The sequence below is a fragment of the Cupressus sempervirens genome, chromosome 9 (assembly GCF_028749045.1).
Source record: "Cupressus sempervirens isolate cs-2001-9-10 chromosome 9, ASM2874904v1, whole genome shotgun sequence".
Taxonomy (NCBI): domain Eukaryota; kingdom Viridiplantae; phylum Streptophyta; class Pinopsida; order Cupressales; family Cupressaceae; genus Cupressus; species Cupressus sempervirens.
Window position 1 is genome coordinate 236,032,241 of NC_143126.1, and position 9,722 is coordinate 236,041,962.

The 9,722-nt window shown below is 41.0% G+C and overlaps 1 pseudogene; it reads left to right on the forward strand.

Moving 5' to 3' along the window:
- The first annotated feature begins 960 nt into the window (after positions 1–960).
- LOC149538365 (uncharacterized) lies at positions 961–9,238 on the forward strand (annotated as a pseudogene).
- The last annotated feature ends 484 nt before the right edge of the window (positions 9,239–9,722 follow it).

Here is a 9,722-nt window from a genome sequence, read left to right on the forward strand (position 1 = left end):
AATGTTTGGTAAATAGAAATGCTTCAGAAAGGGAGTCGACAATAATAATGGTACCAGAAGGAGTGGTAGCGTAAACATAAAAGTTATTGGGTGAACCGATAACAGCAGTCAAATATACTAAAGATAATAGATGGATAGATTCATTTCAATCATCTTGCATTGTTCTAGTGCACTTCTGATCATAGATTGGATTTTGCAATTGCACAACTCCAGTATAGGGACGCCTTCACCGTAATTACTACCATATGTAAATCCAAAATCAGATGAATGTTGTCCTAAAAGCTTCTTTCCTTATCGCCTACAATGAAATATGATTCTAAATTGATACACACAATAATTTTTCCTACCATATTTGATTAATTAGAAGAAAACATAAATTACATTCGTGTATAAGAGTAGTGAATGCATTGGAAAAAGAAAAGTCACATATTATTGCAAGCATAAGTAAGCCTTAAAAATAGATGATTGTTATCTTAAAAGCTCCTGATCTTTTCTCCTAGATTCTGAAGTGATATTCCCATTTGACATACACAAATTTTCCTCCAAGTGGAGTAAAGACCGTAGACTACTTTAGGTCACTAGTCAGGACTACTTTATGTCACGAGTAAACCCTGTAGAGTGCATCGTAGGTCATTCACATCTTCGCATCTTTCAGATATGTCAAATCTATCTAACATCAAAAGCCAAATTCATGTCTGCAAGTGAGCACCACGAAATTGCATTACCGCTGACGTGAGAAAGAAAAGTAACATCTTTCAGATATATCAAATCCATGTAACATCAAAAGCCAAATCCATGTCTGCAAGTGAGCACCACGAAATTGCATTATCGTTGACGTGAGAAAGAAAACTAACATATCTGCAATACTTTAAATGCAAAAGTGGTACACCAGGATTTCTACACAACGAACTCTTTTCTTATTTTAATTTGATGTTGTGAAATATAAGAGAGTCAGTAATCATGCTCCGCCCAGTTCTCGCCTTCCTTCAACTTATTCTCAGCTGCCTACTTATGATTCCCCATTGTGCTTCCCTCTCGCTAGACGGCCAAATCTTGCTGAAAATCAAAAAAGAAGATTGGAGGGACCCCAATAATTCTTTGAGCAACTGGGATGACTCTCACCAAAATCCATACGCTTGGAACAGAATATCTTGTGATAAATTCAACACTGTTACGGCTGTTGATCTCACTGGTCACTCCATTTCTGGCAACTTGACTTCTGCTATTTGTGCCCTACCCAATCTCACTGGCTTGACTCTCCATCACAATGCTTTCACCAGCCCCTGTTAATTATTGTTAGTTGGACAGCTATTATTTCTGATCTGAAAATAGCAGTTGTATTTATGGGTAGCTTGGACAGTTGTTTGTCCTTATCTATGTATAGCAGCACTATTTATGGGTAGTTTGGATAGTTGTTTGTCCACTTGCCAAGAATTAGTAAATGGTTGTTGCAAGGATAGTTATTTACTAATTTTAGTGATTCCCTTTTGGACACCTTGCAACCAATTCTGTTATTGGCTGTCGAGTTGTCTTAATCTCAACCATTGGTTTGATTTAATCTCGATCATTGGTTTACCAATGAGAGTAGTATAAGAGAGGGTCTATGGGGCATTTGGAGAATAAGGGAGAAGTTTTTGAGAAATGTTTGCAGTGTTAGCAAGGGCGCAGTGTTAGTGTGAGGATAGCAGTGGGGAATATCAGCGGGAGAAATTAGGAGGTTGTCAGAGTTCTGCTAGTGAGAGGCAAGGAATTTTGTATCTCTTGATTTGCTGAAGTTTAATATAATTTCTCATCTGTAGAACTGGTTTTCCCTTAGCGGTTTTTTCAGGGACAATTTGTCCGAAAATATTGTGTTCATTGTGTTGTGCATTTCCTTCCATATTTTATAAGTGAAGTTGCAGTTGTGTTATTTTTCGATATTAGCTGGGAATTTATTTTCAGCAGTTTAATAATTTTTTATGATAGGAGATTAATAATTAGTGACTACAATAGTTAGATTTTTCACATGGTATCAGAGCATTGTTAAGGGTAGAAGAGTTTTTCCCTAGAAAAGAAATTTTCATCTCTTTAGATTTATTATTGCTTTAAACCCTTGAGATGGCTTCAGCTGGTTTGAGAGACCAGGATAGATTGGATGGTGCCTCAAATTTTGGTGTCTGGAAGGTCAGAATTTCTTTATTGTTGGAAGAGAATGGTATCAAGGATTATGCTACCAGTGGTGTACCTGTACCAACGGATGCAACACAGCTTGCAGCATATAGGAAGGACAATGCCAAAGCAAGGAGGATTATCCTTGATGGTGTCAAGGATCATATTGTTCCACATATCTCGGAGCTAGATACAGTAAAGAAGATGTGGGATGCCATTCTAAATCTATACCAGAATGCTACCATCAACAACAAGTTGATTCTCAGAGAGAAGCTAAAGAATACCCAAATGAATCAGGCAAAAGACGTCACAAGTTACCTCACCAGGCTCAGACTTGTCAAGGATGAGTTAGCAGCTATTGGAGATAGCCCTAGTGATGATGAGCTAGTGAGAATAGCCCTAAATGGGTTTACTAAAAAATAGAGTGTCTTTGTTCAAGTTGTTAGTGGACGAGATACTTTACCGAGCTGGGATCGACTATGGACTGATTTCACTCAGGAGGAGTTTAGACTAAGTCTTGTCAATGGAGCCAACAAGAGTTAGAAAAATGAGGTGGAATAAGAGAATGTTGCCCTAGCGGGTAAAGGGAAAGCAAAGAAGGGATCTAGCGAAGAATCAAATTCACAAAGTGAAAAGAAGAAGAAGGACCTTTCTAAGGTCAAGTGTTTTGGATGTCACGAGTTTGGCCACTATGTTAGTGATTGCCCAGAGAGGAAGAAGGGTAAGAAGTAGGTGCCAACTTCAACAAGTGCAGAAGAACTCTCTAGTAGAATGGAAGATGAGTTTGCACTCATAGCTTGTATGGTTAGCTAACCCTCACAGTGTGTTTGGTATATAGATAGTGGGGCATCATTTCATATGACAGGAGTTAGAGAGTACTTCTCTAGTTACAAGGAGGAGGACACCAACATCCAGATTTCTGTGAGAAACTTGTCCAAACTCAACCCTGTTGGGAAAGGGACTGTTCAGTTTCAGAGGGAGAATGGAAAGATAATTCCACTTCATGATGTGTTATATGTGCCAGGCTTAGGTATGAATTTGATTTATGTATCTGTTCTTCAGGATAGGGGGTATAATGTACTCTTTAGAGGGACACATGTATTAATTAAGAACAAGGATTTGAAATCACGAAGTGGTCACCTTTATAGATTGTAGTTTGATACTCCTAAGGCACATATGATTAACAGTAATCCTAAAGATCTTGGAGAGCTATGGCATAGGAGGATGGGCCATATTCATCATGGAGCACTTAGATTGCTTCGTGAGACCGTGACAAGTGTTCCAGAGGTGAGCACAGAGCATGATGATGTATGTAAGGGATGTGCATTGGGGAAGTTTGCGAAAGCATCTTTTCCAAGGAGTGACACCAGATCTAAGGGTGTTCTTGATCTAGTACATTCAGATGTTTTTGGACCAATGTTGACGAAATCTCTCAGAGGATATGAGTACTATGTTACTTTTATTGATGATTTCTCTAGAAAGACCTCGATATACTTCTTGAAGACTAAGGATGAGGTTTTCAGTCAATTCCAAGAGTTCAAGGTTCTTGTGCAGAACTCGACAGGAAAGAAGATAAAGGTTCTTCGGTCAGACAATGGAGGCGAGTACAAAGGAAATGTCTTCCAGGAGTTCTGCACCAGAGAAGGAATCAAGGGACAATGGACTGTTCCTTACAATCCACAACAGAATGGAGTTGTTGAGAGGAAGAACCGTTCTATATCGGAGGTAGCAAGAGCTATGCTACATCACCAGGACATGCCCCGTTACTTATGGGCAGAGGTGTGTAATACAACAGTCTACATTCAAAATAGAGTTCCACGCAAGGTGCTAGGGAAGATGACACCAGAGGAGGCTTTCACAGGGAAGAAGCTAGATGTTAGTGACTTCAAGATATTCGAGAGTTTGGCATATTGTCATAGTCCTAGAGATACACGTACAAAGTTAGATCAGACTGCAGAGAGGGGGTACTTTGTTGGGTACAGTGAGACCTCAAAGGCATATAGGATTTTCATTTCGGGGACTAAAATAATTATTGTCAGATGGGATGTCAAGTTCATGGAGCACAAGGCATTCTGGAGATCCAGAGATTTGCTAGCAGATGATCAGAGTAAGCAGCCAACAGAAGCTCCAAGACCAAGTCTAGGGCAGCAAAGCTCAAGTACAGTTACAAGTATGAGTGTAGACTCAGTTAGTGAAGATTCATAGAGTATGGAGCAATAGGTGCAATAGGAAATGCATCTAGAAGACTTTGAGGTTGACATTTCATCCTCTATAGTTGGCAGCAGGAACCATGTGGTTCCAGATACACAAAGGGATACTCAGGAGTTTGTGGGAGCTCCTAGGAAGAGTACTAGACAGCGAAGGCAACCAGCCAAGTTCAATGACTATGTGGCATTAGTTAGTCAGTTGGTAGATAGTGAGCCTTCTAGCTATCAAGAAGTTGTAGAACATTAGGTATGGCAAGATGCTATGGTTGATGAATATTTTTCAATAATGCAGAATGATGTGTGGGAGGTAGTACCTAGACCAATAGATAGGGCTATAGTTGGATCTCATTGGATCTATAAGATAAAGCACGGTGCAGATGGTAGCATTGAGAAATACAAGGCTAGGTTCGTGGCAAAGGGGTTCTCTCAGAAGAAGGGAATAGACTATCAGGAGACATTTGCTCCAGTTGCCAGGTATACTTCTATACGAGCTGTAATCTCACTTGCAGCACAGATGGGATGGCAAATCCATCAAATGAATGTCAAGACAACATTCCTCAATGGTGAGTTGAAGGAGGAAGTATACATAGAACAACCAGAAGGCTTTGTAGCACACTGCAAAGAGACCCATGTGTGCATATTGAAGAAAGCATTGTACGGACTCAAGCAGGCTCCTAGAGCGTGGTATGAGCGCATTGATACATACTTGCTGAAAATGGGCTTTGTGAAGAGTGAAGCAGATGCTAAGCTCTACTACGTGATGTTTGGGGGTGAGATTCTCATTCTTGTTCTTTATGTGGATGATCTATTTCTTACAGGTTCACTAGGGCTCATAGTGGATTGTAAGAGGAACCTTGCAGAAGAGTTCGAGATGAAGGATTTAGGACTTATGCACTACTTTCTAGGCATGGAAGTGTGGCAGACAGATGCGGAGATTTTTTGTGGTCAAGGGAAATATTGCATTGAAATCTTGAAAAAATTTGGGATGGAGGATTGCAAAGCCATGTCTACACCCATGATCACGAATTGGAGGAACGTAGATACATCTAAGGAGAAAGATGTAGATCCCACTTTATATAGACAGTTGATTGGTTCACTTATGTATTTGGTCAACATTAGACCAGATATAGCATTTGCAGTTAACTCTCTTAGTCAGTTCATGGTTGAACCAAAGAGAATGCATTGGATAGCGGCTAAGCATGTGCTACGTTACTTGCATGGTACAGTCGAGTATGGGATTAGATATGTTCGAGGTGAAGGTATCAGGTTGATAGGCTATACTAACGTAGATTGGGCAGGAAGTACAATAGACAAAAGGAGCACTTCAAGGTGTTGTTTCAGCTTGGGATCAAGAGTTGTATCTTGGTTCAGCAGGAAGCAGAAGTCTATGGCTCTAAGTTCAGCAGAAGCAAAATACATAGCAGCTAGCATGGCGACATGTGAAGCTATATGGCTTTGGAAGTTGTTAGTAGCCTTGTTTGGTCAGAAGGTTGAGACTACTGTGATACATTGTGACAATTAGAGTTGCATCAAGTTGTCTGAGAATCCAGTGTTTCATGATAGGTCTAAACATATAGATATCAAATATCACTTCATCAGAGATTGTGTACAAAGGAAAGTTGTTTAGCTACAGTACATACCTACAGAGGAGCAGGTAGCAGACATTCTGATGAAGGCTTTGGGAAAGGCCAAATTTATCTTTTTCAGAGATAAGATGGGTGTCATGCAGAACAACTTCCTCACTAAGAGGGAGTGTTAATTGTTGTTAGTTGGACAACTGTTATTTTTGACCTGGAAATAGTAGTTGTATTTATGGGTAGCTTGGACAGTTGTTCGTCCTTATCTATGTATAGCAGCACTATTTATCGGTAGTTTGGACAACTGTTTGCCCACTTGCCAAGAATTAGTAAATGGTTGTTGCAAGGATAATTATTTACTAATTTTAGTGATTCCCTTTTGCACACCTTGTAAACAATTCTATTATTGGCTGTCGAGTTGTCTTAATCTCAGCCGTTGGTTTGATTTAATCTTGGTCGTTGCTTTACCAACGAGAGTAGTATAAAAGGGGGTCTAGAGGGCATTTGGAGAATAAGGGAGAAGTTTTTAAGAAACGTTTGCAGTGTTAGCAAATAGTCTTGCAGTGTTAGCAAGGGCGCAGTGTTAGCGTGAGAATAGCAGTGGGGAATATCATCGGGAGAAATTAGGAGGTTGTCAGAGTTCTGCCAGTGAGAGACAAGGAATTGTGTATCTCTTGATTTGCTGAAGTTTAATATAATTTCTCATCTATAGAATTGGTTTTCCCTTAGCGATTTTTCCAGGGACAATTTTTTCGAAAATATTGTGTTCATTGTGTTGCGCATTTCTTTCCGTATTTTATAAGTGAAGTTGCAGTTGTGTTATTTTTTGATATTAGCTGGGAATTTATTTTCAGCAGTTTAAGAATCGTTTATGATAGGAGATTAATAATCAGTGACTGCAATAGTTAGATTTTTCACAGCCCCTTCCCACTTGGCCTCTTGCACTGCTATCATCTGCGCAAGCTCGATTTGTCGATTAACAAGTTCGCTGGAATGCCGCCCACTCATATATCCCAATTGAGTGAGTTGAGAGTCTTGAACCTAGCAAATAACGCTTTCAGTGAGACCATTCCTATATCTTTCGGAATATTGCCGAAGCTAGAAGCTCTATTATTGCATGACAATAGTTTGAGGGGAACATTCCCTTCATTTGTTGGGAACTTGGAGTCCCTAACGAACTTCACAATTGGGAGTAATCCTCCGAGACCTGGCGTTATACCGAGGGAGCTTGGCAAGTTAAAGCAGCTACAAGAGTTAGGGCTAGAAAACTGCAACCTTGTAGGCCTAATTCCACCATTCTTGGGCAATTTAACGAAGCTAGAAGCTCTCTTCTTGAACGGCAATAGTTTGAGGGGAACATTCCCTTCGTTTGTTGGGAACTTGGAGTCCGTAACGAACTTCACGATTGGGAGTAATCCTCTGAGACCTGATGTTATACCGAGGGAGCTTGGCAAGTTAAAGCAGCTGCAAGAGTTAGGGCTAGAAAACTGCAGCCTTGTAGGCGGAATTCCACCATTCTTGGGCAATTTAACGCAGCTGAAGTCGTTGGACATTTCGCACAATAATCTCTCGGGCGGCATCCCAACATTCTTGGGCAATCTAACGCAGCTGAGGTCGTTGGACATTTCGTACAATAATCTCTCGGGCAGCATCCCAACATTCCTGGACAATCTAACCCAGCTGGAGGAGTTGGATTTCTCGTCCAATCATCTCCGAGGCGAGATTCCGGGTAACATTGACCAACTGAGGAGCTTATCCAGTTTGAATTTTTGTGACAATCAGCTTAACGGCACAATTCCTCAAGCAATTACCAATCTCACAAATCTGATTCTTCTTCAACTGTGCTCCAATCGGCTTACTGGGACGATACCTGCTCAGCTCGGAGAGCTACATTACTTGAATAACTTGATGCACTACGACAACAAATTCAATGGCTGGTTATCACAGAATTTGGGTACGTACTCAAATCTAATTGTAGCTGATCTGTCCAGAAGCGGACTGGAAGGCCCTCTGGCAACAAATCTGTGCATGGGAGGAGTGCTGTATGGATCCGAAATCAGTTCAAACAATTTCAACGGTTCTCTGCCTTCTACTTTTAAGGACTGTAAGTCTCTGCGCTTTCTCTACATTGACAACAACCAGCTGAGCGGTGAGATTCCTCCGGGGCTATGGGGTGCTGTTAATCTCCAGGGATTGTTGTTAAACAACAATAAGTTCCGAGGCAAGATTTCATCTGCAATTGGCCAAGCGAAGGAGCTGAGTCGATTGAAGATAAGCAACAATCTGTTCGAGGGAAGAATTCCTGCGCAAGTCAGACAGCTCAAAAGTCTTCTGGTATTTGAGGCTGGCAACAATTGCTTGTCAGCCGCCATTCCCCGCGAGCTCGGGAGCTTGGATTTGGTAAATATTCTTACGCTTGACCATAACTTTCTGTCAGATGAGATTCCAAAGGAAATAATGTATCTTAAGAATCTCAGTGAGCTCAATTTGGGTCACAATAGACTTACTGAGGAAATCCCTGCATTGTTTCTGAGTGACATGACTAGTCTTGATTTGTCAAACAATTTTCTTTCTGGAGGGGTTCCTCCCGAATTGGGACTATCGAATATTTAAGTTTTCAATGTTTCCAACAATCACTTGTCTGGACGCATTCTCGATGGCTTAGACAATCTGGCTTACAAGGACAGCTTTGTGGGCAACCCGGGGCTATGCGGAGGTCGGAATTTGATGCTTCCTTCGTGTTCCTCTGATCAGCGCAATCTCCCGCCTCGCAGTTTGGCTACTCTTCTATCGATCTGTTTAGTTGTAGTCCTCATTGCCGTGTGTTCCGTTTGTGTATATCGTTCCTTGTATTACAAGAAGCCAAAAAGCACGCCATTGTGGAAAGTTACTCCATTCCACTCGAGATCAGTGAACGAGAGATACATCTTTCCGAATTTGAAGGAGACTAACGTGATTGGATCCGGAAGTGCTGGAAAAGTTTACAAGGTCCATATGCAGAACGGAGAAGCAGTGGCCGTTAAGAAGGTCCGTAACATGAGGAGATCAGTTGGAAGTTCGAAGAGAAGAAGTGACGAAAAGGAAAGTAAAATGGGGGAAGTGGAGGTGAATACCTTGGGGTACATCCGGCAGAAGAACATCTTGAAGCTTCTCTGTTGCATTATGAGTGAGAGTTTTCCTAATATGACTGATCGTTATCTTTCCAAAACTCCGGGCACTCGACTCAGTTTCGTCGTTGTCAAAAGGGCTTCATCGGCATTCCGAACAGGGGATCAGCAGCTCTTCGCACAGAGGCTAAAGGACTGATGATGGATATGGCTGCAACTCAAGGCGAGTTATGCGTGATTTATGTCATGTTTTGTATTCTCATCTATCATGCCCTAGTCATCGGCGTCTTCAATGGGAACGATCTACACAATAAACATGTATTTAAATACCCTAAAGATCTCTTGTTTGTTTAATATATTGGGCTCGGTTTCCTCTCTATTTGCATTACAGTTTTCTGGTTTGTAATTAATCTGCTCTTCCATATTTTGGGTTTTCAATCTAACAGAAAAAGAACACGTGGGCTGGAAATCGTCGACTTCTCAGAGCCTAGATGATCTCAAATGCAATTTTTTGGCTCAAACACAGTTTGTTGAGGTAAGACACAGCTAGTTGTCATGGCTGCTTAAACTCTTAAATTGGTTTTTTTTAATTTTTATGCCCTGCGGTGGGCTATCCTGACCATTCAGTGTTTTCATTAACATTGTATTTTTTACATTGTTTTGCCCTATTGTGACATGGTCTG